This window comes from Aphelocoma coerulescens, chromosome 5, assembly GCF_041296385.1.
Source record: "Aphelocoma coerulescens isolate FSJ_1873_10779 chromosome 5, UR_Acoe_1.0, whole genome shotgun sequence".
NCBI classification, from domain to species: Eukaryota; Metazoa; Chordata; class Aves; order Passeriformes; family Corvidae; genus Aphelocoma; species Aphelocoma coerulescens.
Window position 1 is genome coordinate 38,318,003 of NC_091019.1, and position 26,019 is coordinate 38,344,021.

Below are 26,019 nucleotides of genomic sequence, written 5' to 3' on the forward strand. Positions count from 1 at the left end.
TTTCTGAAAAAAGTTGTGAAGGGAAGAAGCTACATATTAGAAGTAATAAGAAATATTTAATATGATTTTTTTTCCAACCATATATAAAACCAGAAAAACCTACAAGGAAGCAAGTATAATATCTAATTAAAGTTACTCCACATTAAATCATAAGAAGGAAATGAACAAATGTCTCATGTGATAATTTGTGTTTAACACCAGCATATAGAACTCAGTAAAGATACAAACTCTTTTTTTTAATAATAAGACATTATTACATTTTTTTCCCATCACAGCCAACTTTATATGGAACTTGTAAGAGACTATAAACGAAATACTACCAGGGTGGATTTGTTCAGTAAAAAAAGTTAAAAAATAGCATTAAAATTCAAAGCAATTGAGAACACTTTAAAACAGACTGCACGTTTTCACTGGGTTTTTTTTACATACTTGCTTATAAAAAAAAAATCATTCAGAGAAGAAGGGGAAAAGAGGTTAATCAAACTGACATTTCAGCACTCAGTTAGCAATTTGCAACACATAATACCTATAAGTAAAACATAGTTTTGTCAGCAACGATACATATGAGCTAGAGGGTTGTAACAGCAGCCCAGAAGTAGGAGAGAAGTGGGTCAGAGAAACAAGTAAGGGTGACAGAGAAATACGATTCCCGGTGCACATTTCTAACTTTCTGTAGCAGAGAAATAATTGCGTGTCCTCTTGCTAGTGTGAGGGTTTGGAAGAGGAAAATAACTGGTATACAGTAGCTCCTACTTACCAACAGGATCTAGGCACCATACTGCCCTGCATGATCACACTGTCAAAGGCAAAGTGCAACTTAAATTGTAGCACAGGAAACACTCTAAAACTAGTCATTGCTCGTACACTATGATAAACAGCTATCCTTCTTTCTGCCTTATCGTGCTTTCCAAAGAGAGCTTTGTAGGTTACCGAGATTTTAGTATGGGTACCACAGAATTTTACCAACACTTTGTAATGTGTTAACATTAACAAGGCCCATTACAGAACAACAAATGAACAAAGGCAGGCAAGAGCAAATTCAGATTTCTTTTAATACTTATTTTAAGAAAAAGGATCCTTAAGACTGACCAGGAAAGCTCACAAAACAAAACCATGACATTACAAAGCAAAAAAAAAAAAAAAAAAGAGGCCTCCCATGTTATGACTTTGTACCAGCCATTTCCAGTACATGTGAAATGATACCCTAATTGTGTTCTCTCCAGGAACCAGCACTTCTTACTATTTTCACATTAGATGCTAAAGCAAACAGGCTTGAAAGTTAGGTTTTTATCTTGAACAGAATCAAGCATGGCCTCATGATCGCCTGATATCTGACTCTTGATTAGCTACGCATTGGTTTTAATTATCCACCTGCTTTCAATTAAGCACCAGGAAATCCATCCTATTAACAGTACAAACTAATCACCCTGGCACATAAACAGGAGTCCTTTTTCTCTCAGGATGCATCCGAAGAATACAAATAGTTAAAATAATTTTTAAGTTTGTAAATTTCTTGTTAAATATAATAACAAACTACCTGTTTTAAAACCTACAGATAAATTAGTATGATGCACTAAAAAATGTACCACATTTTATTGTGACAGTATCTTGAAAGAGATTTGGGTTAGGAACGAAGATTCCATTTTGAAAACAATATGCAGTTAGTATGTCATCATATCCTAAAAATCAAAATCCTGACCCTGCCCTTCCCCAAGGTATGGATGTCTTTGTTCCACAAGCTGCTTTGAAAACATGTTCTGTATGACCACCAGATCAGCTTCTATAGCCAGCTGTGTGAGTAGCCCTGATGTTTCTGCAAATGGGTAAAATGATGCTGCGCATCTTTATGCAACATTTTAGAATCTAGAAATAAAATACTAGAAAATGGTTTAAACTATTATATAGAAGCATAAAATCCACTTTTCCATGGTTCACAGTTTAGTATTGTCACTAAAATCTGTAACATGGATGGATTTAATTTCATTGTTATTTCATTTAAATATCTTGAATATTATGCAGAAAGTAAAATAATAATAACAATAATAATAAATAAAATCCAGCCTGTTTAAAACAACCAAAAAAAAATTTTAATTGGCATTATATAGATGTATGTATCTTTATACAAATAAAGATATTTAATGTATGTATCTTTATATTAATAAAAATAAACTATATGTAAAGAATAGCTGTGCATTAGAACCATATTCATATAAAATGAATTAAAATTTAAATAATAAATGAATTAAATTTTTAAAAATGCATTATACATTTGTATTTAAATAGTATAGCTTTATGTTTTCAATAAAAATAAAAGTGGAATAAAAAATCCAGCACCAGTAAATGAAGCAACACACAATACAAGGACACTGAACTGTGGAAAAGATGTCAGGGATTTACTGTAATGCTGGTCAAAATGCAAATTGCTATCAGACCGTGTGTAATATAGTCCTAGTCACTGAGACTCCTGTGAAACCATGTTTAGAATTTTATTTCTTCTGGAAAATAACTTCAGAAAAAAAAAAAAAGACATGTTATTCATTTTCTACATCCTAAGAATATTTACAGGACAGAGGAGAGAATGACGTATAGTGGGAAGGTATTATACCTGATGGTTCTTATATACCAGATGTAAGAAAGCCTGCCATAAGATCTAATTATCAAGAATTGCTTTTTCTGCCCCAAAGCAATCATTTTGATGACAGCCTTCTATGTACTGTAAAACAAAATGGGAAGCCTGTGCTATATAAACTGGCTCAGCGCTTCCTTTTACTTCTGATATCAGTCTCCCCACCTCATTTATTTTCCACACATTAATGGTAGCAGTCACCTTGAGCTGTTGATGCAGAGTAATTTTCACGGAAACCTTGATCAGAAACCATAAATCAGCCTGATGTGCTTTTATGGTCTAATAACATTCTGCCTGCTCCTACAGGCCCTTATGTAAAACTGCATTGCGGAGAATTCCTTGGACTGTTTTTTTCACATGCACTCCTGTATCTGAAAGGCATAAAATACCTACAACATAATAAGATTAATACACTTTGCTTAAAGCTGCGGTCATGAAAACATTCAGGTATCAGCCTGTAAACATGAAAACATTCAAATAATAAACCTGAATTTTTCTCTGTAATTTTTTCTGTGTTTGGTTGTTGCTTCCTATATTCGGTTAGAGAAACTAAGTAATCTTCCCCTTCTCTCCCAGATGCAGTGCATCAACAGGCAGAGCACACTGAAGCTGAATGCTTTGTCTAGATTAGAAAACGCTAACCTGTATAGCTGTATCAGCAAATCCACACAGCGTGGGAGACTTCTGAAGGTGAATCTTGTCTGTAAGATTCCATTCTCATTTGTAGATAAGTTAAAGATTTTAAGTGAAGAACTTAGAAAAGAGGGATTGGTTTCAATGTTAAAATCATAATTTTCTCCCCATGAAAAAGACAATTATTACTTACCTTTAACAATGCTTTCCCATTTAACATAAACATATTATGTAAACCTTAGGGGGTTTACCACATACGCCAAAGTTTTTTTTTTCAGGACCTGGTTTGAGAAGATGTAACCTGTTTTAAAGAAATCCTTAGCATTCCTGATATTTCAAACTGGAATTTCAACATTTCTCCCCCTGTCTTTTTCTGATTAATCTCTCTGTACATCTGTTCCTACCTCTAAGAGAGAATAATTCCTCTCCCTGACCTTGCAAAGATGATGTGGGAACATGAACACACACACACAGCTATTGTAATATTAATTATATCTCAGTAACACAGGTTTGCGTAAATAATAAACATAAAAGCTCTGGCATGCACAGTTTAGGCTGCATATGTATAATTTTTTACTAAGTGGATTGTTCACAATTTTTGCTTTTTCATCACAAATGTTTTTAACAGAGTGGAGGTTTTTTTTCTATTACAGATAATAGTGTAGTTTTTTGCTTTTATGACTAACTTTTTGCAGATTTTATGATGTCCCCCTGTCCAGAAGCACATGCAGCTGATAGCAGCAATCAGGGCACCAACAAATAACCATGATTTGCAGCATCTTTCATGTTAGGACTCAGAGATAAATTCCCAGCACTTTGTAGAAAATGCTTGTAAAAGGCAACTTCATCATTTCAGGACCAGGTATCTTAGTATCTGAAGAGAAAACAGGGCATGAGATGAGTAACCGCTCATCTTTCTCTGATACCTCTCAAGGTATGAACATAAGTCAAATTGGTTTTTTGTTTGCAGAAGGTTTTTGCAAACTCTCTGATTTGTGAAAAGGGTATACAGGGTAGCAAGGAAAAAGCAATGGAAGAAAATGGAGTAAAGAAATATTCCTTTCAGGTTTGCTGAATCATAGCTGTGGATAATGCAGTGATAGCACCACAAAAGCGTCATTCAGCTTTAGAATGGCATCACCGAGAATGTTCTTTTCCTATCAAAAATAGCTGCATTTACCTGCCATACCAGTTCTACAAAGTTAAAATTGAGGAGAGGAGTAGGAATGGTTACAATATATGGTTATTTTTTATTATAAGCTTCCATAATTTCAAAAAAAATGTAATACTTTGAAATGTTTGATACTACCCATCTTATCTTAAAGAAACATCCTTCTTACCTTGGTACGTGGTGCAGCAGCATGAAAAACAGGAGTTATCCAAGAAGAGGGGCCTTCCTACTCTGTGTATATACCTTTTTTGTTTTACTGATGATTTTATAAAAAATTATTATGGGGTATTTTCATATTTATATGGTAATTTATGGGGTATTACCATATTTATATGGTAATTTCTATAATTGCATAGGTTAAATCTAGCTTTTCATATAGCCGCCCATTTTTTTGACCATTATGTTGGCTTATGTTGGCTTTATTGCTGAAGTCAAAGGGTATTGGGGTACTCTCTGACAGACAAAAATTGAAATGAGACCAGGAATAATTAGTCTTTCACATTTAAGAAGGCATTTTTTGTTGATTGGATACTAAGGCAATCAAAATCTAGAACCTACTAATTTATTGGATTGAAATCTGCTTAGACTGGCTACTAAGGATTTTTTGATAAAATGTCTGTGACACTGGGCTGTTTTGGCACTAAGGAGTCTATTACTGTGAGGTGTTTGTGACCTTTGTGTTGATACAGAGACACAAATGGTGTAGGTACAATTTGATGGATAGATAAGGTACACCCAAATGTATTATGGGCTATAATTGGATCTGCAAAAGATGTGATTTGAGGTAAAAATATTTTTCAAAACTTTTATCTCAAGGAAATATATATCATTATTATATCCATTGGGCATACCTGTTTTGTGTAAGCCAGGAAAATTGTGACTGTGAATACCACAAGAAATACTTAAGAGTTTGGGGTTTCTTTAATTTTAGTAATTTTTTTGATAACTCTTGAATTCAGCTGAAAGAAACATATATCTATTTTATATAACTACCACAAGACTGCCCAAACTGGAACTTACCAAAACCAAAAGGATTAATAGGGGTTATATAATTTAAATTTTATCTAATGTTTGGCTGTGATTTTCTTTTATTTTTCTTTTCAACATCATTACAACAGAAGGAATTTTATGCCCTCAACTGTGTGTGTACATGCATTTTATATACATTCTAGAAATACTTTTCTATTGCATATATCATTGAAGAAACAATTGAAAATGCCAAATATTTTGTTTTATTTTGTGTTATAATCCACATGGAGTGTCTGGTAGTCTGCTTCCTCCACAAAATGTAATCTTCCTTGTGATTGCTCTATCAGTCATCACAGCTGTTGCTTTTGGTTTTACGTTTAAGTTCCTATAATTTGCAATGCTCAGTGTTCTGAAGCTGAGAAAATTCTTTCCTTGGTGATGGTCAGTGCTTCATAGGAACTTAACTTGTCAGGATTCCACACATAGAAAGAAGTGAGTTCTGAACAGCAATACTTGCCAAAGTTCTGTCTATTAAATTTTTTGGACTAAACATTGTCTTTTTTTCTTTGCTTAGTACACACCAAAGATTGCCTTTACAGAGGATGGTGGTTTACCATACTGATATTTCCTGTTGTTCATGACTGAAAACAACTATTCAGATCATCACGTATGTATTCCAAGAAACTGAGCAGTTATTTCTAACACCACATGTATTCTAATGACTACATATTCAGCAACCACTGCTGAAAATGAAGGCTGTGTCATGCTTCTCATTGCAGAGACATACATCAAGCTGCCCCTGTACCTGACCTACTGAAAATATGTTTTTACTAGCTTTACTGAAGTGTTCCCCTTTTTTTTATGTTAATTAAAAATGCTGCTGTTCTCCTTGACAAATTTCTTGTCAAGAGTTCAGTCCATTTTTTCCTTATAGCTCAAGGACTGGTTGGCAATTAGTTCTCAAGAATACCTTCGCCGTCTCTTCACAGAGATGGTCCCATGTAAATTCCCTCTTTTGTTTTTCTATTAGTAAAACAAGAATCACTCATTTTAGTGAGATACAGTAATATACAACACTGAGATCTTAAACATATGTGGGTGGCTAAAACAGATTTTTGAACTCCTGTGGATGGCACCAGAAGCACATGTGTTGAAAAGGTCTATTAAGACTGCAAACAAGTTATATAATGCATACTTTAGAGATTTTTTGAGAGTAATGTGAATAAAAGCCATTTTTAGAAAAAAGTGTCAGTCTATCTAGTAAGCAGAAGCTTGGCTGTCTTGCTGATGACAAGACATTTGAGATTTGTTTTCTGGTTTCCGTTAATTTGTACTGAAGTAGCAGAAAATCTAGGTGTATCTCAAATACAGTTCTTTGGTCCTAATTCCTCCAGGATAAAAATCAGACTGTTTGTTAGGCTTCGCATCTTGGAGGTAGCTTTCCAGGGAGCTTATACTTGTTGTTTTGCTTCCAAGTCTTGCTTTCTGTCTGGGCTTCACTTTCTATCTAAATGTAACTTCCACTTTCTGTACATTTTGAGTTTATTTTATTCCAGTTGTTATCCCTAATCTAGCTAAAATTTTCCTTACTTCCTTAACAGAAGGAAAGGAAAATATTCAAAGGAAATAGTCAGTGATTCATTGTTGCCGACTTCAAAACTCCAAGAAAATTTTTCTCTGTAACTATTTTACCTCCAGTAATCAGTGAACTTCCATTCAGTCACTGATCGGCATATAAGCCTGACAAGGAAAGTAGGGAATTCTAGAAGCAGGCATAAAGAACTGATGTGCTTCATTTTAGGTGAAAAAATTTTCATAATATCCAATCTAAACCTTCCCTGGCCTTATTTGAGGCCATTTCTTTTCATTGTGTCACTTGTTATGTGGGAGAAGAGGCTAACCCCCCCTTCCTACCATCTCCTTTCAGGCAGTTTTAGAGAGCGATAAGGTCCCCTCTGAGCCTCCTTTTCTCCAGGCTGAGAAACCCCAGCTCCCTCAGCTGCTCCTCATCAGACTTGTGCTCCAGACCCTTCACCAGCTCTGTTGCCCTTCCTTGGACATGCTCCAGGACCTCAATGTCCTTCTTGTAGTGAGAGGCCCAGAACACAGAACTCGAGATGTGGCCTCACCAATGCAGAGTACAGGGGACGGTCACTGCCCTGGTCCTCCTGGCCACACTACTGCTGATACAGGCCAGGATGTCTCTGGCTACCTTGGCCACCTGGGCACACACCGGATCATGTTCAGCTGGGTGTCAACTAACACCCCCAGGTCCTTTTCTGCCAGGCAGCTTTCCAGACACTCTACCCCAAGACTGTAGTGCTGCATGGGGCTCTTGTGACCAAAATGCAGGACTTGGCACTTTGCTTTATTTTTGTTTTTTAATTTATTTTTTTTAAATTTAAAATTCCTTCAGGCACAATCCACCTGTGCAGCCTGATTTCACCTGTGGGTCAGAGAGGCCACCCCATGTGTATCTCTCTCTGTTTTGCTGGGATAGGTTCTGTTGACGTATTTATATTCTTTTGGGACTGGGAAATCTTTGACACGATGGAAGGAGTACTTGGATTCATGTCATCCAGGTATGCTCAGAATGTCATATTGCAAGGCATGGGTTTCAGTATATGCTAATTTCGAAAGCACTGTTCAGTCTTGGAAGGAATTTCCAGACTTGTGCTACAGATCATAAGGGTTTTCCTCATTGTTTCATTTCCAAATATTTTAGACTCCAGTAGAAAGTTGTCAGTTCAGAATATCGGCCTCAAAAGCATGAAGGACAAAAGAGGTGCAGTAGCTATTCAATAACAAAGAAAGAAAGTAGTTTTCTACACCACTACATGAATAAATAGGAAGAAAAAAAGAGATATTGGAAGAGCTTTTAAGAGAATTTCTGAGACAGCGAGAAGGAAACCAGAGGAAAATTAGACTGCAAGTTCAAAAGGCTGCAATGCCACCTGCATGGATATTTCTTACTGAAGAACCAAAATTAATCTGAACTCTGAACCTTTTGAAGTTCTCGCACCACTCATGCAAATACCACTCTATTATAGGTGGATAGCAGTTTGGTTTCAGCTAATGCATTCAAAAGTGTTCAACAAAACTGAGACATATTCAAGCATTCTATGTATCTATAATAGCTTGAACTAAATTCGAATGCCTTGGGGCCCCCCCTGTGTATGGTGAAGCTCACAGAATTCTATATCAAATAACCTCTTTTATTTCTTTGAAGTGTCATAATTTATTGGCAAAATTTTATCTCTTCCCTATTGTGCAGGTCATGCTGTAATTAATCCAAGCACTTTAAAGGTAGGGAACAGACACATTTCAGAAACCTTATTTAGTAGTTTGTCTGGGAAAATAATATTGTTTTTAATAATAAGAACAGCAAATGAATTATAAGAATAGTACTGCTGCCTTAAATGCCTTTCTTCTTTCATACAAAACAGAATTTTAGTCATAAAAAGAATAAGTATGCTTCTTCTCTTTTTGAACTGCAACAAAGCATGTCATCTGAGGTTTTTTTTAATTTGGTTTTATTTATTTATTTATTTTTATTTTTAAATCTGGACTCTCTTTGTTATGTCTTTATGAAACTGTAGAAGGAAGGTTTAAAAAAGACTTTGAAATTTTCCACATCTTTCACATCACACTGTTTGAATCAATGGATTAAGGCACATAAAGTCCCAAAACCTTAAGTGATATGTAGATCATATTTCACTCCTGTTGCTAGCAAAAGGGCTTTCATTTTGCTTATTCAGACTTCCTTCTTCTTTGAAGCAAAATCTACATCCTTTCTAAATGGGCTAAAACAGGAAAAAATATAGGAAGGGCTTTTGTTTAAGAAGCAACTCTTAGATGCTATATTTGAAGATCTTTCTATATTTAAAAAACAGTTTTCAAAGAGATTTTATGTGATTTTCAGGTGCATTTAAGGGCCTAGATAATTTCACACTTAAAATTCCTGCCTTAATAATCATCTTATTTAATAACTGAAAAGGGTAGGAAGAATATCTTTTCAGCTAATAGAAATGAGGAAAACTTGGTCAGTGCAGAGGAAAAGAAATGTCGTGCTCCTCAAATAGATATACACAGAAAATAATATCCATTATGATTCTTATGTTCCTGCAGAGATATACTGCAAGTAGAAATCCATCTACTTAGCATTCAAAATTTTGATACGTTACTCCTCTTCTGCAAAGATTATTTTAGCACCCTCTTCTTTCCATGGGCAGGATGAAGTATTGCTATTTGAGGTGAGGACCAACACAAGGCGCTGTGGAAGAGTGGACCAATGGGAATAAGGCATATTCCTTGTACATCTGGAATTCCAGGTGTGCTCTTAAATAAATTTCCAGAGGCTGGAATTCCCTCAGACCTTATAACTGGATCATGCTGTAATGTTTCTTGAAGTAACCAGGCCAGGAAAATCTTTGATAGAGGTATTATTAATGGAGCAAATGACTGACAAGTCAGTAAAGGATACAGTACTTATGCTTGTCTATGTAGCAATTTTCTTCTAAAGTTCTCACGTTTCCTTACTGTACTCCTTAGGTGAATATGCAATCACTAGTTATAGAATGTCTCTAGTTAAAGAACAACTTTTACAATAACAAAATTAGATATAACGATTTAATAGTACTACTTGTGAAAGAAGGATTAATAGTACTTCTGCTAAATATGACTTTCTCTATAATTTGATTCTGCCACTGTGCAGGATTTTGTTAAAATACTGCTAAATTAATGTAATTTAAATTAAGAAAGAAGCATAAAGACTTGGAATTAAGTTCAGAGGTATAACTAAAGTAACTTGACAAAAAATAATGTGAACCATATTTGGATGTATCTTGAATCTTATTCATGGGCTGTCCAAACATGTATGCTACCAGATATTAGTGTATGTGGTCTTCAGACTTTATGCAGTGCATTTTTTCCTACTTGCCAGTACATAGTATGATTAATTGCCTCTATACATTATCACTTATTTAAGGTGTAAAATTAATTATTTTGTATATTATTAAAGAAATAAAAATTAGTGTGTAAATTCTAAGAATCTAGATTTGTAAAACACCATTAACTGGAAATTGGATTGTAGTTACCATAAAAATTTAAATTCTGGTAATTAATTTTTGCTTCAGAAAAAAGAATTTTCAAGTTGACTACCTTACTTGTCACTTCACTGTTGAATTCATATAGACACCAAATAAAAAAAATGACTCATTCTTTCTTCCAACTTTTTAACTGACTGTAGAATTGCTGCACTGTATAAAACACCAAGACTTGTATAAAACTTGCACTCTTTGCCTAAGGGGCATCTGTTTGCTACTGCAGTAAAAAATACAGTATTACTAATAAAATATCAGTAAATAAATAATTAGTATATTATATAGTTATATATTTGTTTATATGATTAATAGTCTTAATTCTGTTTCTGATCAGAAATTGAGCAGCTGATCAAGTCCTGATTCATATAGGCTCTTACTCTGGGAGTTAGACATTGGATGTTTTGGATGTCTACTGATTGGTGTGCCATTATGAAGGCAAATGTGAAGATGAGGTAATGTCAGTTTCCCACTGAATTCTGCTTGGGTTTTTGAGGTAAATATTACATCAGTTCCTAATTTCACTCCTTTCTAACTATTTAACTTTCACAATAATTATAATAGGATCATAGGATCATAGGATCATAGAATGGTTTAGGTTGGAAGGGACATTAAGGATCATCTAGTTTCAACTCCCTCTCACTATGAGCACAGACACTTTTCACTAGACCAGGTTTCTCAAAGTCCATCCAGCCTGGTCTTAAACAGTTTCAGGGATGAGGCATCCACAGCTTCCCTGGGCAACCTGTTCCAGTGTCTCACCATCATCACAGGAAATAATTTCTTCCTAATATTGAATATAAGATACTCTTTTGCCATTTAAGGCTATTCCCCCTTGTCCTATCACTAAATGCTCTTGTAAAAAGTCCCTCTCCATCTTTCCTTTAGCCCCCTTTAGGTAGTGAAAGCCTGCAGTAAGGCCTTTCTGGAGCCTTCTCTTCTCCAGGCTGAACAAACCCAAATCTTATTCCGATATAGGCTTTGATTTGCATGCATGTTATTCCAACAGACGATAAAAAAAAACCCCAAAATGTCTATATTCAAGTATGAGTATGTTTGTCTTGATTTATTGTTTCTTGAAAGTCTGTAAACAGAGTTGATCTAGCACAAAGTATCCACATGCTCACCATAATACATTGTGTTATCCCAGTTTTACTGCTATGAAATACTCTCTTGAGTGTCATCCCTCACACCTCTATCATTTCCAAATATAATGTCATGACTTACATAAGACCTGTATAAGAAACTTTGACTGTTGAATTCTGCTGCTTGTTTCAGTATATTTATCATTCTCACAGTCAATATTTGTGGTAGCTGGTGTGGGGTCTGCAGCTCAGACACAGGAAACCGTAACCAGTTGTCGCGGGTTGGGTTTGTAACCGGGCAGAAACACCAATTTAGTGTAGTGGTTTGGTCTAAAATACTCATTGCTGTTTATCTTCTGTGAGATAAGAATTAGGAGAAATGCAAAGCAGGCACCAACTTGAATGAATATAAAGAAGTTTATTAACAGACCTAAAAGAAGAAAAAAAAATTATACCACCTTTAGAACTCTCCTCCTCCCCCCACCTTCCTCCCGTCTCCCACTGACAATGTAAAGACAACCCTTAAGATGTTCAGTCTGTTTACCACTTCCATAATAACCTTGTTCAGTCCATTTAGAAAGAGAAGTCTCTTTTTGCTCATGCTATGAAAACAGTATCACACCGAGACAGCCACCCACTTCCAAATATTGTTCAGTCCATTCAGGAAGAGGAGTCTCTTTGCTTGCGATGTGAGTCCCTTCCCCCGACTTGCAGCTTTTCCCGCAACTGCTTTCGAGGGTCCACTCTTGAAAGTTTTCTGGGGTACAATTTTAAGGTTGAGCTGTTCAGAAAAAAAACAGAGGCCCTTCTCCTTCCCTGGGAGCAAAGGGTCATCTTCATCTTTAAAACTATCTCTGGAAGCATCTCTAGGAATTGAGGTTTTTCTCCTTTCCTCTTTGGAGCAAAAAGTCCTCATCTGGTTCATCTGGTTCATCTCTCTCTGTCCAAACTTCTCATGAAATTACAGCTGCGTCAGCATCTGCCTATCTCAGTGCAGGTGCTTCTGCTTATGAGTTGAACACTCCACCCCCCATATCTTCATGAAATTACAACAAGATACTCTGATATATCATAGCTTCACAACAGACTTTCAGCTTTAAGCATCTCCTCTCTCTCTTCCCTCAGGTTTTCAGCTCTTCACAGCAATAAAAGGGTTAATCTCACCTCGGCCTTGCAGCTGGAATGTGGCTTATCGCAGTTGGTCACTGACCTCTGCCGGACAGAGGTGCCGCTTTGCTGAATCTCGGCCGCAGTGGAGGGGGGGGTTCCGAGCCGCTCCGGCTGCCCACGGCAAGGCAGTGGGGGGGGTTCCATGGCTGGAACAGGCCCATGGCTCCAGGCTGGCTGTGGCCCGGCCCGGCCTGGCCCATGCAGGGCCTGGCCGGGCCTGCTGGCCCCTGCACGGGACCTGCAGCCACCTGTCCCAGCGCCGGAAATGAGAGAGAGCTGAGGTGGGAGTTTGTCTATTCTAAAGTGTGGATCACAGAGGCGGTCACAACTTTAAGTGGCTTAAAGAATTGTCCATATTCAAACTGGCCAGCTGATAGGTTCTATCAGGTCCCAGAGGAAGCTGTAAGCACCCCTTAGCAAGGATATCCCTTCCGGGACTATGCTTGCTAACCTATGACACCAGTCCGGAGAGATGGTCCTGTGACGAGCCGTCTTCCCAGGGTCCATGTAGTTTTTCCTCAGCCACCAGAGTGCCTGTGCAGAGAGGCTAACAGCTCTTTAATGATTCTCAGCTAGTGATTTCAGCTCTTGCTCTGCAAGGCAATCTCCAGGCCAGACCAGGAGGAGAGAGACGGGAGGCTCGTACAGCAGTTCCGCATGGGGCAGCTTTATTAGCCCGCACTGAAGGGAGACTAGGCATGAGCAGAGAGCTAGATCTTATAGGGTTACAGGGGTCGGTGTGAGAGGGTAAAAGCCAAAGGGTTACAAAGGATCTGCATAGGATCTCCAAGCGGATCATGGGTCTCTGTCCTTTCTCACCGTAACTGAAAGGTGGCTGCCTTTTCCAGGGGGATTCTGCTGGGAGGTTGTGCAATCTCCCTATCTCAGCAGGCCTCGCTCCAGGGCAGAGGCTGGGCATACCCCACAAATATTCGATATGTTTTAGGCAGAAATTCAGTAGGAACTGGAGGATTCGATGGTGTATAATCAGTAAGGGGAAAATGACCACTCATCAATAAATCAGAAAAGTGACCAAAAATTAAAAAAAACCCAAACCACAAACAAGCATATTTTGGAAGAATCACCAAGCCACTGAACCACGTGTAATGAAGTTCACATCTGCCACCCACACACAGTTTTGGGTGTACACAGCTAGCACTCACACAAAGTCTGGTCCCTTCCAGAATGGGAAAGACTTCTTCAACATCCCTGAGGTAGGGGTGTTGTTCAAAAGTAGCAAACCACTCTTTTCTGACAGGAATACTTCTGATACAGATGAAAAAGTCAGAAATCATAGTAAGGAAAGCAAGTGCTTGCTTGCTTAGAGGTCTTCCTAAGATGAATGTCAGGGAATTTTGATCAGGGTGGTAAGGTTTCTGCCTGTTGCTATGACAACACAAAAAGAATCTAACCGATAGAAACAGGATTGTGTGAGAGAAAGTAAGAGTCTGTAGGCCATAATTTCCACTGAAATACATGTCAGGCATATTTCAGCACAGCTCTTTGCTTTGCAGACAAGTCCACTGAGGATACAAAAGTGTTTCACACACATTGGGCTGTTTGAACATTTTGTCTGTTTTTTTCTGGCAGACTTTCCATATGAAACAGGTTTATTTGGGCACAGCTATTAAATAGTTACCCTTTGTACTCACATCAGGAAGCATGGACTCATTTGATGTCCTGCATTGGCTATGGTTCCTAGCTGCAAACAAAAAAGCTTATATTCCTGAAAATACAGATAGATATTCTTATGCCATAACTCTCTGTTATCATGTGGTAAGAACAGGATCTACAGCTTTGTAAAAAGCCATGATAATTATGCTAAATATACTGTTATGAGCTTCTCTGGCATAGAATGAAAAAAACTTGTGTTACCAGCTCCCCTTTGCAAAGTCTTCACCATGGTGGATGCTCGTATGTCCAAAAGTACATGCAATCACTTCTATCTCCTCCCCTTGCCGCTGCCTTCCTCTGCAATCCCATACTCTGCAAGTAGATTCAGATTCCTCTGCATCAGCTCCAGAGCTTTCTGTAGTGGTGTTGATGAGATAACTAGGCTCTTGGGACTGAGATAATTGTGGCAGGCCTTTCCTATTGCCAGTAGTTCACTTATCATCTGTCCACTGAAGGAACAGCCACACAAACTTCCTCTCTTGCTAAAGGGTGAGCATGCATTCAAAATGCCAGAGGATCAGATGAGTAATTTTCAACTAGAACAAGGACAGTGCACGTGAAGCTGCGAAAAACAGTAGCAGTAATTTTCATGCCATGTGGCAAAAGAAATATATCTGAAATTTCAATGAAATGGTGGGGTCTTGTAACTTCATCAATATGGCCCAATATATGCAGGGAAGTCTGGTTAATGGGACACTGTGTGATTGCTTTTGAAAGTAACAAAGTCAGGGAGGTTTAATTGTTACTGTTGGTATTTACAGGTAGCAGTAGGCAGCATTTTGCAGTTATCCATGTCAGCATTTTTGATCAGTCTATTGTGCTCACATTGTGACTTTTCAACACATAAAAGAAAACACTTTAGCCATTGGCAGAAACATTTGTGATCTGTGACTATAAGCAGATTATATAGGACATTGGCATACTTGTGTGATGATAAAGATATTGGGGAATTAAATGACAGAGACAAGTTTTTAGACTTCCATTTATAAAATTCAAAACATGATAACATTGTTCTTCTGCATAATTACAAGAGATAAAAATTGATGAACAATGTTGTCATTGATGTGATTGACCAGAGACAACTCAAAACTTAATATTAAATTCTCACTAAACTTGAAAAAACTACAAAGACTCTTATCATGAGAACCATTTTAATTTCTTTGTACATTCTTTAGTGACATTGGGAACAGAAAGGAAGGGTGTTAAAGTTAACCCTTTCCTTAACAGTTTTCTTTTAGTCTTTATGAGTCACTCCTTCATTACTAGTTTGTATACCAAAAATGATGTTTGATTTTGTTTCGACATGAGTGAGTATTGACTTAATTATGCATGGAAGAAGAAATACTTTCTCAGGCAATTTACCTTCTTATGTAAGATTAACTATATGGCTTTAAAAAAATTAATCAAAACTCTGTAGGAGTCTTGATCTGAACTAATGAAGCAGCTCATGAGTTTCTAGCAATAGGACTTCATGGCACTTTGATATTTCTGCTGCTCTGTTAGCTTATTTCACATGTTAATTACAAATGTCTAAAACGATTTCAGAATAAACAGCAATGCATTATGCAGAAATGTTGCCCTTCTCAATATTCTGCAGAAACCCAGATACCACGGCTATTCTTAAATGCTTGTTTATTTGGAAGGGAAGACAAAATATGTGCAATATGACTTTTGTGGATACATGTTTATAGGTATCTCATGCCTTTCAAGCGTTCGTTATTCCCCAGATCACCTCCTCTCTTTGTCTCCACTGTTCATTTTCGTTCAGTACAGACTTGCAGGGCCAGGGACAGTTCCCCAGCTACAGTGATATTTTTTTGTTTGTTGGTTTGGGTTTTGTAATATACCTCTGTGGGTCATTAACCCCAAAAAACCACATGGGGTTAAGCTTTTAGGATGAGAATTTTTTAACATGTTAATAAGACTAAGGTCAGTACCAGAGTTATGCTTTTTGATATTAAGTCCTATATTTAATACCCTTTAGAAAGCTGTGTATAGTTTTTTTTGCTAAACTGCAATCAAGTGCTTCAGGCGTAATCTGTGTGGGAATGAATGTATTGTTCATAAGTTAAAGAGAGTTTTACCAAGCAGAAAATATTGTAGATGCATCTGAGAAAGCCCAGGGACCAGTTCTAATTAATTATTGATAATTTTGAGGTATGTCTGGGTTCAGAGATATCATTGTAACCACTGTCACATAAACAAATTCTTTGCACACCTGAGGGAATACCGTGTCTGGGATAAACAAAACAAAGGTTTTTAATAGCAGGTCGTTTATTCTGTGTAAACAAAACTAAAAAAATCCAGAAAAAAGAGTTACAAACCTCTCATATGTTAGCATTAATATAATTATATATATTAATATATTAATATAATTATATATATTATAATATGTAATTTCTTTCATGACTGTTTATGAATTCTACCTCCTATGCATCGGTAGCTAAACCTTTTCAGGTCATACGCAGTCTTTCGCATGTTTGTGTACTCAGAGCCTGATATAGCCTCACTTCCTACTTTCCTTTTCTTCATTACTCGTCCCCTCTGGACTGTTTTTATCTTTGTTTTCCTTCTGCTGTTATTACTTTACCCACAGACTATCTGTATTATGACATTGTCTCTGATCCTGCCCATGTCATGTGAATAGTATAGCTATATAATATTCCCAGAATTTGTGCAATTTGTTTACCATTTTTTGATATTGAACCAGTGGAAATTTTAGCACTGACTTCAAAACCAAAATCCTTGAGGTTGCTCTTTTAAACACATCAAAACAGAGATATTATAGGCAGATATTAATATGTAGATCCTAGAACCTAGAGCATCAGTCAATTGAGTTGCTGTTTAATCATTTTCAGAATTGAAAAGGAAGATTCAGCTGCTTTGACATCTTGGCAGAGATCTTCGGGGTCAAAACCTATCTTTTTAAATTCAGTCTTGATTTGATTCAGACCTCTGCAATTTTTCATCAGGAGCCAGAATCTATATCTGGCACAGCTGAAATATTCTACAACGCTGGCCTCTGCAGGTGAATTATTCAGTATTATTATTTCTTTCTAAAAAATTTGGAGTTCATACTCTCTTTCTCCATGGCAGTATAGTAGTAGTATGCCAGGAAGTTTCTCGTGAGAGGTTGAAACAGTAGTAATGGCAAGGCAAGTAGAACATTCTTTTCATTAGCAGTAATTTTCTCTGCCTACTATATTCCAAATTTGTTCCAAACATCTTAAACTTTTTTATTTTCTGCATATGTGGGCCAAAATTAAAGTTATATACACTTTTTCTCCAAGGCCTATGAGCTCTACACACTTTAGTAAGACTGCACATTTCCCACATAAAGTCAAACTTTATTTGCCTGCCCACACTTATTCAACTAGATTTTATAGCAACATTTCCAATTTATTATCTGTCCTGTTTGACATTCTTGATTTTTGCTTTCTTTGGTTACTGATTATAAGCAGACCCTGTTTCTACACGTAATTTCTATACTTATTGTGGAACATTCACTTCCTAAAAAGACAAAAATATCCATAATTTGGAATAAAAGGGTCACACAATAGTTTGATTTCAGTTTCCTTGGATTTTGATTAGGGATTTGTGTAAACTGCCTATGCCTTGGTATGTGAAAGCATTCATTGGTATTCATTTGCATAGCCCACTCTTTCCAGACATCTTTTGTCATGTAATAACCAAAAAAATTGTCTTGGGCTAATTTTTTAATGTGGAAATGACAGTTTCAGAAATCATTACAAAAATTTCTTCATATTTTGTATTTTATTAAGTCCTGAATATTTTACATGTAAAAAACCAAGGGGTGATAAAAATTTTGTTAATATTTATTACACTTTGTAATTCACTAGCAAAACTGAATATGAGATGACATTTTCTCTCCTTATGAAGTATAATTTTGTATGTATTATATTTGTCTGTAATACATAAAAGTAATGCAGCAACTAGCAAGCTTAGTCTGAAGGTATTGAAGACAATCTGACTTAGAACATTGTTTCAATCTCTTATGCAACTTACACACGTGCAACCTTTCTATTTCTCATACTCATTTACGAAGCCAGCATTAACTATGTATTCACTGACTGAATCCCTATGTGCAGTTCCCAGTCAGTCACGTTGATGGAGTAAAGGCAGTCTTGCATGCTACCTAGTAGAATACACAGAAAGTACTTTAGAAATTATATCTGCCATGGCTAAAATACCTGTTCGTTTACTTCCTAAGGTGACTGTTCTTCATTCTCTTAGATTTCTCACATTTTAGAAAACAATTGGGTTTTTGAATGTAGATCTTTTTCAGATTTACAAATTGCCAGAAAATTCTTTGTTTAAGGTTATGTTTCTATAATATTATACTCATTTAAGACTTTTTTTGAACTGTAGGAGGTGTAGTTTTTGTTGAGAGGGAAAGACTGAGTTCAATCTATCGTTACTATTGTATTTCTCTGTTTTTCTTAATCCCACAGGCATTCTCAAAATATGCTGCTTTTACTGTAATTTTCATAACTCATTTGGAAGTACTATTAGTAATATCCTAAAAAATAGAAAGGTCACAGTGTCACTTCACAGTAAGTGAACTGATTCTTAGTCCTACTGCCTGTCCTTACTGTACAGAATGGGTATGCATTTGGAGTATTGCACTGGTTTGAACAACCCTCTATTCAGTTTCTCTGTACTAAGAGTTACTAAATAATTTTCTTAGTCTAGTGGGAATAAAGAAATGTATTTGCTGATGGCTGTGAATTCTCCTCAAAATTATTTTGGTTGTATCCCATATTTTCTCAGGTCTGCACTGGTTTCCCATTACTGTTGACTCTTTGAAGTGAACTCAGGGAATTCCTTCATTGTTCTGATGGACTGTTCCTTAGGTTTGCTTCATTACTGGAGTGCCAGTAGCCATCCTTATTGACAATGTTTCCAATCAGCTATGCTTAAGGTGCAACTTTGCTGTAAAGTGCATTTTACCTGAAGGCTGAGGCACATTTGGAAGGGGGATTGAAAACAAGTTTATTCTATAATAGACCTAGAGTATTAACAGAACTGAGGAAAAGAAATTCTGGGAACGAATCTGTCTTCCAAGCAGTCATAAAGCCATTTTTATATGAATGACCCTGTTGAATTCCATTTCTAATGTTGTCACAGACCAGAGTTGCTAGAACCCGTATGAGGAGTCAAGCATCTGTGTAAGTTATAGGAAATTTTATTCCACCTGTCTATGCAGCAGTTAGTTTCACTGCTGAGTTGAATGAAATAAAAAAATTCTGGGCAGACTGGGACCAATGCAGAAACGTGGGATGCAGATATATTAGGGTATAATTTTTTGTGCGAGTAAAGGTTAAAGAGTCAATCTCCTTTTTTAATTGTTTTTATTTCTGAGCCAGGGCTGGCCTTCCTATTGATTATGAGCAGCACTGTCACTTATTCCAAAATAAATCATTGGAATAAAGGCAAGGAAGGAAAGAAAAAATCATGAGTGTGTTAAATTCAGTTAAGCAGGTGTCAAGTGGCAAGGGTTGTGTGCACTTTTGCTATGTTTTTATGTCATGATTTGCCTGTTCACGGAAAGTTTTACAGCTTGTGCTTGAAAGAGAACTCAGCTATCATCTAGTCTCTTGGCTAGTATCGGAGCAGGAACTCCAAGAGCAGAGGCTCTTGTGAAAAATCAAACTAGCTATTTTGGTTCTTGTGAACATTCTCCACTTTGCCACTGTAGTGGTGAAACAAGATGGTAGCAGCAGTTCCTCTGTGTTCAGAATCACAGGTACACAGACTCCACAGCCCAGCTTGAGGGCATAATGGAGCGTGTTCTTTGGGAAGTGTCCTAGTGTACATCTGGGTCTAGACTGCCTGAAACTACATCAGAGGATGTTGACTAGACTTGACATTCTCTCCAGATGAGCACTCCCATGATGTCCAATTATAGTCTCAGACTCTGAGCCAGAGGGGGTGATAAGGGAATTTGGCCTTGAGAATGCCTTTAAGGGTGAATATAAACTACCAGAGTCAATGAGTATGAAACTGGTTTCATTCTTTTTTGGTTTTTAAATTTCTGTCAAGGAAAACATGATGAGTGACATTAAATATTGTAGAATACAGTTTACCTGGAACACCTAAAATCAATCCTTCACCAAATTGCTTTTAAAATACCTGTTTCTGCTCATTAATGGGTAAAAGATTACTTCAGTCAGATGCATTTTTAAATGCATTTTAAATTTGATGTCTCTGAAAGATATGTCTGTGTGCAATTCTGAGGATTAAATGTTTATTTTGTAGTCAACAGTTTTTCAAATTTCTCAAATTATGTTTATTTGAATGTGAAAAGTCATTTCCCATTCAGTTTTACTCTTGAATTTCCTGTCATATAGTATTAGTAAAAGCCATTCATTAGCTTTGAATATTATGTAGAAATGGAAAGATAAAGAAAACAGAGACTGTTCTATTCTGCTGAACTGTTAATCTTTTACTTCAAAACATGTAAACTCTCATAGAACAAAACAAACCCTTGGTCACTCAGACCTTAAATATATTATTCCATTATTGCTGCCTTTATATTGCCCCCTTTTGCTTTTAATGAGAATTCATCTCTTCAAATAAGCTGAACTGGGAATACTCTGGGAATAAAACTGGGTTAAATGTGAGATATTTTGGTATTATGCATGTGCTTTAAGAAACTTCATTAAGAAAAAATGAGGATTTTGTAATTTAATATACATAACCTTCAGTAATTCAGGTTTCTGAATTAATAAGCTTCACTTTACATCCTTGTTGATCAATCATAACGTATTGAAGAGGAGGCCCATATTTATGCTCAGTTTTTAAACACCCCCTTAAAGTACTTCAGTTTAGTTTCTCAGGAGGATATATAACTTATACTTAGTATCTTTATTCTGTTTTGCACACACATCAGTGGAATTTAGTCAAATCTATGTGTGGGTGTTATCGGTAACAAATGCTTTTCTGCTGTAAAGAAACAAAACTGGAGCTTTCACAGATTTAAAATTATGTATTAAAATTAATTGCACTTTAGAGAGTTATGACACCAAGAGGAAGTAAAAATGGTTATCAGACAGGGTTAAATTTAACCGAAAAAAATAACAAAATAGGCAAAATTCAATGTTGCACAATTTAGCAGAATCATACCCCAAGGTGAATTGACAGGACACTATTCTGTGGAGTTTCTCTGTCTAAAAGACCTGAAATGTAACGAGAGTGATGTTAAGAACAGAATTTAAATCTGTGGTTCTATGTTAGCATGAGTTAAGTCACTGACACTATGGAAGATAATTGATTAAAGTGTGATTCCTTTAGAGAAAGGCCTTTATTTTAAATTCTTAATTGGTGAGGTAGGATTAGAGGAAAGTGAGCTTTCTTCTGCCTGTATACTAATCTTCTAGAGAGACAATTGTTTCTATATATTAAATGGGTGTTTTTTAAGATTTAGGTAGAGAAACAAGATAGTTTTGGATGGGGAGAGAGAAAGTGCAGAAATATAGACCACTGAATCTCTTATTAGACCCAGGAAATACTTTAATTACATTGGATGGGTGTAAATGAACACTACAAAGATTTTGAATGCTATGAAACTGTAAATATAATTTGTGGAAGTACAATAAAGATATACAGGGTACAGATGAAATTACAAACTGGAAAAAATATGTCAGATCACTTGATATTTTTACAAAATATCTGCAAATACAATCTGTATAAATGGATGATAAAAGACTGTAACTCAGAATTTTGAAAATACAGAGTTATTTTTTGAAATAATTCTGCACATCAGGATTTCTATAACTGGCTTTTTCTGGAATGAGTAACCAATTTACCTTTATGCAACCATTACACTGTTTTTCTCATTTATTTTGATGCAACAGAACTAAAAGTTTCTTAGTGAAAAGTAGTGTAGCCCATAATTATTCATGGAGGAAGAAAATGCGGAATAGTATGTGTTTTTTAAAAGATCCCACACATTAACTATGATCCCTATTATTGATTCAAAAGCTCAGAACTTTCCAGGTTCTTTCTTTGCAAGAGTAATGTTTTCTGTTTTTATATAGACTTGTCTAAATCTAGTACAAAAACTTAGCATCACACCTAAATTAACACTTTCATCATTGTCACACTTTTTCTAAGTTATAATACTACATTATAATACTACTCTACTACAATATATTTGTAGTACTGTATATTACATAAATTTTCCATATTACTCAACCCAGCTTTTACCTATGGTCTGAATGAACTGCACTGTAAGCCTTGAGTTGTTTTGTTTCATGTTCGTGTCCCAAGGGAAAGGCAACTGTGGGTAGTGTGTAAAATCAAACAAAGTGATACCTACTGTTGTTTCTCTTTCAAGTATTTGCCAGGTATATTGTTGTTTTTGTCACTTTAGAGTGCTTTAAAATTTATTATAATTGCTCAGCTATTGAAAATACTTTGAATTCCTTCATTTTAATCATAATCCAAAATGTGCGAAGATTGATTTTTATACATATACACACAAACACAAAGACATATTTCTCCCTTTACTGAGCAGGAAAATCAAGAAAATACAGAAAAAAAAATAAAGTTCTTAAAAAAAAGGTTAAGAATAATGAGGAATACATATGACTTGTAGTCATTTTCTCTCTCTCTCACTGGCTGTACACTAGGGAATAGTTGCAAAGAGTAAGAGCCTGAATGTTAAAATACTCAGCTAAGCTCCCCAACAAGCACAAAATTGTAAATCCATGCAAAAGCTGTCTGATGACAAAGATATTGAACTTTAAAAGTCCAAGACCACATCCAATACCTATGAAAATTGCCCATTTACAGGAAATGCTTTTAAATTGGCTTTGTCCATGCCGAATACAGGGAAATGATAGCTGAAGGAGCATAATTATGTTAAAATGATTCAAGAAGGGTGACAGTCTGTCATGAAGCCTAATCAGTACCTTGGCTATATCTACGGGCACAGAATGGTCAGGAACAATCTACTGAACTGCTAGTCCTCAATTATCATCATCTTTGACTTGTTGCCTAAGTACCTGTGGTATTCCAGGGTCAGTGCTTATGCAATCTGGGTTCCTGTGTGACTAACCATCCTTGAGAACATTGAAATACAATTTTTATTGTCTTTTCACTTCCTCTCTTACAATTTTAGTAGTCAAGCAATACAAAAAAATCTGCCCCAGGATGATCTGATCCATCCTCCTTCACTACTGTTTTAGGTTGTTAGATTTTTCATTTCACACTTTTATTTCATTTATGATTTGCAGCAGTACATCAAAATAAATACTTCATTTTTTAGCTGTCTTGGAGGCATGTGAGTATGTATTCTTGGGGCAAGCTTAATTTAAAAAAACCTTTATTCTAATAAGTGTTGTAAAAATACAGACCTGACTTGTATTATTAGGCTTTGTAGATGTGTACTATACATTACACAGTATTTATTTAATGGCTCTAATAAATCTTTTTCTACCACTTCAATAGTTTGCTTCTTCCAACATATTTTTAAAATAACTTCTTGTCCAGTTTCCCTGATAACTTGTTTTTATTTCCATAGGATGCAATTTCAATATGGTCATATGATATCTTTTAAAAGAAAAATTGATAATCAAGTGGATATTCTACCTATGTTATCCTTTATTTTCTTAGACTCTTATGTACAGGTAAAATAATAATATTCTGCTACACTTTTTTGGGTTTTTTTGCCCCCAGTATCATGTGTTTTACTTACGTGAACTATTTAAACTGCCAATCTCTCTTATTTTCATATTTCCATTCATAGTATTTGGTTTCACATCCTACACTATGAATTCTCATTTCATCAGCCAAACTGACATTTTAGGGCACAAATATTTATGATGTTTCTTTTAGAACATAATACGTCTTATAATAACAATAGGCACAGTCAGAACCTCCTGATTACTCTTTTGGTCAATATGAGTACTATTTCTGTTCTTAGCATCCTTCCTTCTTATATATTGGTGTGGGATTGACTTTTGTTGTAGTTTTGTTTACCTCCCTCTACGTATTAAAATTGCATAGGATTCATATCAGTCACTTTCTCAGTCTTCTCCTCAGTTCTTTTTCTCTACAGTTCCTCTTAACATCAGCACCAGCCTCAAACCCCAAAGAGATACAACATCAACTGCTCTCAGAGAGTACATCCATTAGTTCTGTGTCTCAACAGATATGCATGTAATTTAAATAACACCTGTCTGGGATTTATCTTTTGATTTCATTATCTTGTTCCCTTTACTCTCTTCCTTGAAGGATCAAGTGAATGCAACTGAAAACCATCTGAGCCATCATTTTGCTGAGGTGTTCTGTTGTGCTTCATCTGCTGCATCTGGGAATCCTAAAGTGTCATTTGTTGTGGTTTGAAGAGATTAATAGATTTGGAGGGGTTTTTTTCTCTTCTCAGAACCTTTTCCCACCTAACTTCTGTAGTTCATATCTTTGCCTGTGGCTTGCAGCACAGACTTGTAGTCTCTAGATCCTCTGTAATAACAGGTGGTTTGTTCTTCTGAGCAAAGAGCACTGAGTCACACAGTATCCTCTTGGTGTTGGTATGCTTCCTGAGTCATCTACCGCTCTTCAGTCTTCAAAACTCTTGTCAAATGTCTAAATAAGCTAATGAGATTGTCAAGAGAAACGTTTTTCAGAAACCTAATATTACCTAATAAGTTGCAATTAACCAACTGTGAGATCTAATTAAGTGTAAAAAAGATCATAAATACTTAATACATTCCACCAGGTAAACCATTAAACTGTTACAAGATTGCAGTAAAGCAAAATATTTTTGCAGTGGAAAAAATGATGGTTCTTTTTTCCCCCCCCCCAGCATTCTTAATTGTGAAAAAACCAAAATTGTATCTCTGGAATGTTGCTTAGGTGACAGCAGGACATGGTCTATCACAACAGCAAGCCTAAATACAGAAGACCTTTATGCTTAATGACTGCATGTCTCACATTTTTAATTCAGGTCCAGGTAGAAAAATTGTAAGGAGGAAGCACTATGGCACTGCTGTCAAGGAGAGTGTACGCTTATTTGAGCACATGCTAAATCTGTTACAGTGAAGAATCATTTCAGAAAGAGCAATTTGTCCTATATTTTTTACAAAGGTACTCCAATCATTGCTTGTCCTTTGCCCATTGAAATGCTATTCATTGTGAAACACATTCCTAAGCAAATTCGGATCTGTATAACAGATGATCATATTTCCCTGTGGAATATGTAGCTATATATTGAAGAGAGAAATTTCTCACAAGTCAGGTCCTGTATCTCTAACAGTAGAAGATTCTTTGGCATGCTAGTCAACTGAATGCTCTGTTATATGACACACATTTAATACTTGTTTTTTTTTCCCTTGTAAGAGGTTACAGTTTGCTGTCTGCGTACAGAAATCTAGTACTTATTAATGTACAAAGTATACCAAATCAATACTGACAGGGGAAGGAAAGCTTCCATGTAAATTAGACCTTCGTGTGACCTGGTTGAACTATGAGTTGAAATTCTCACTCAGCATGTCTTAGGTTTTCTTTTTCTCTCTTTTCTCCCTTTCATGTTCTAGCTACACCTTGGAAATTCTACTCTAGCTACCC

General features: G+C 36.1%; 1 long non-coding RNA gene across 1 annotated transcript; it reads left to right on the forward strand.

The window, feature by feature from the left end:
* The first annotated feature begins 7,726 nt into the window (after nt 1–7,726).
* On the forward strand, nt 7,727–17,631 carry LOC138110809 (uncharacterized). Its single transcript, XR_011151077.1, has 4 exons — nt 7,727–7,981; nt 9,632–9,730; nt 10,836–10,994; nt 17,286–17,631. It is a non-coding gene; the product is annotated as an uncharacterized lncRNA (long non-coding RNA).
* Nucleotides 17,632–26,019: the final 8,388 nt, after the last annotated feature.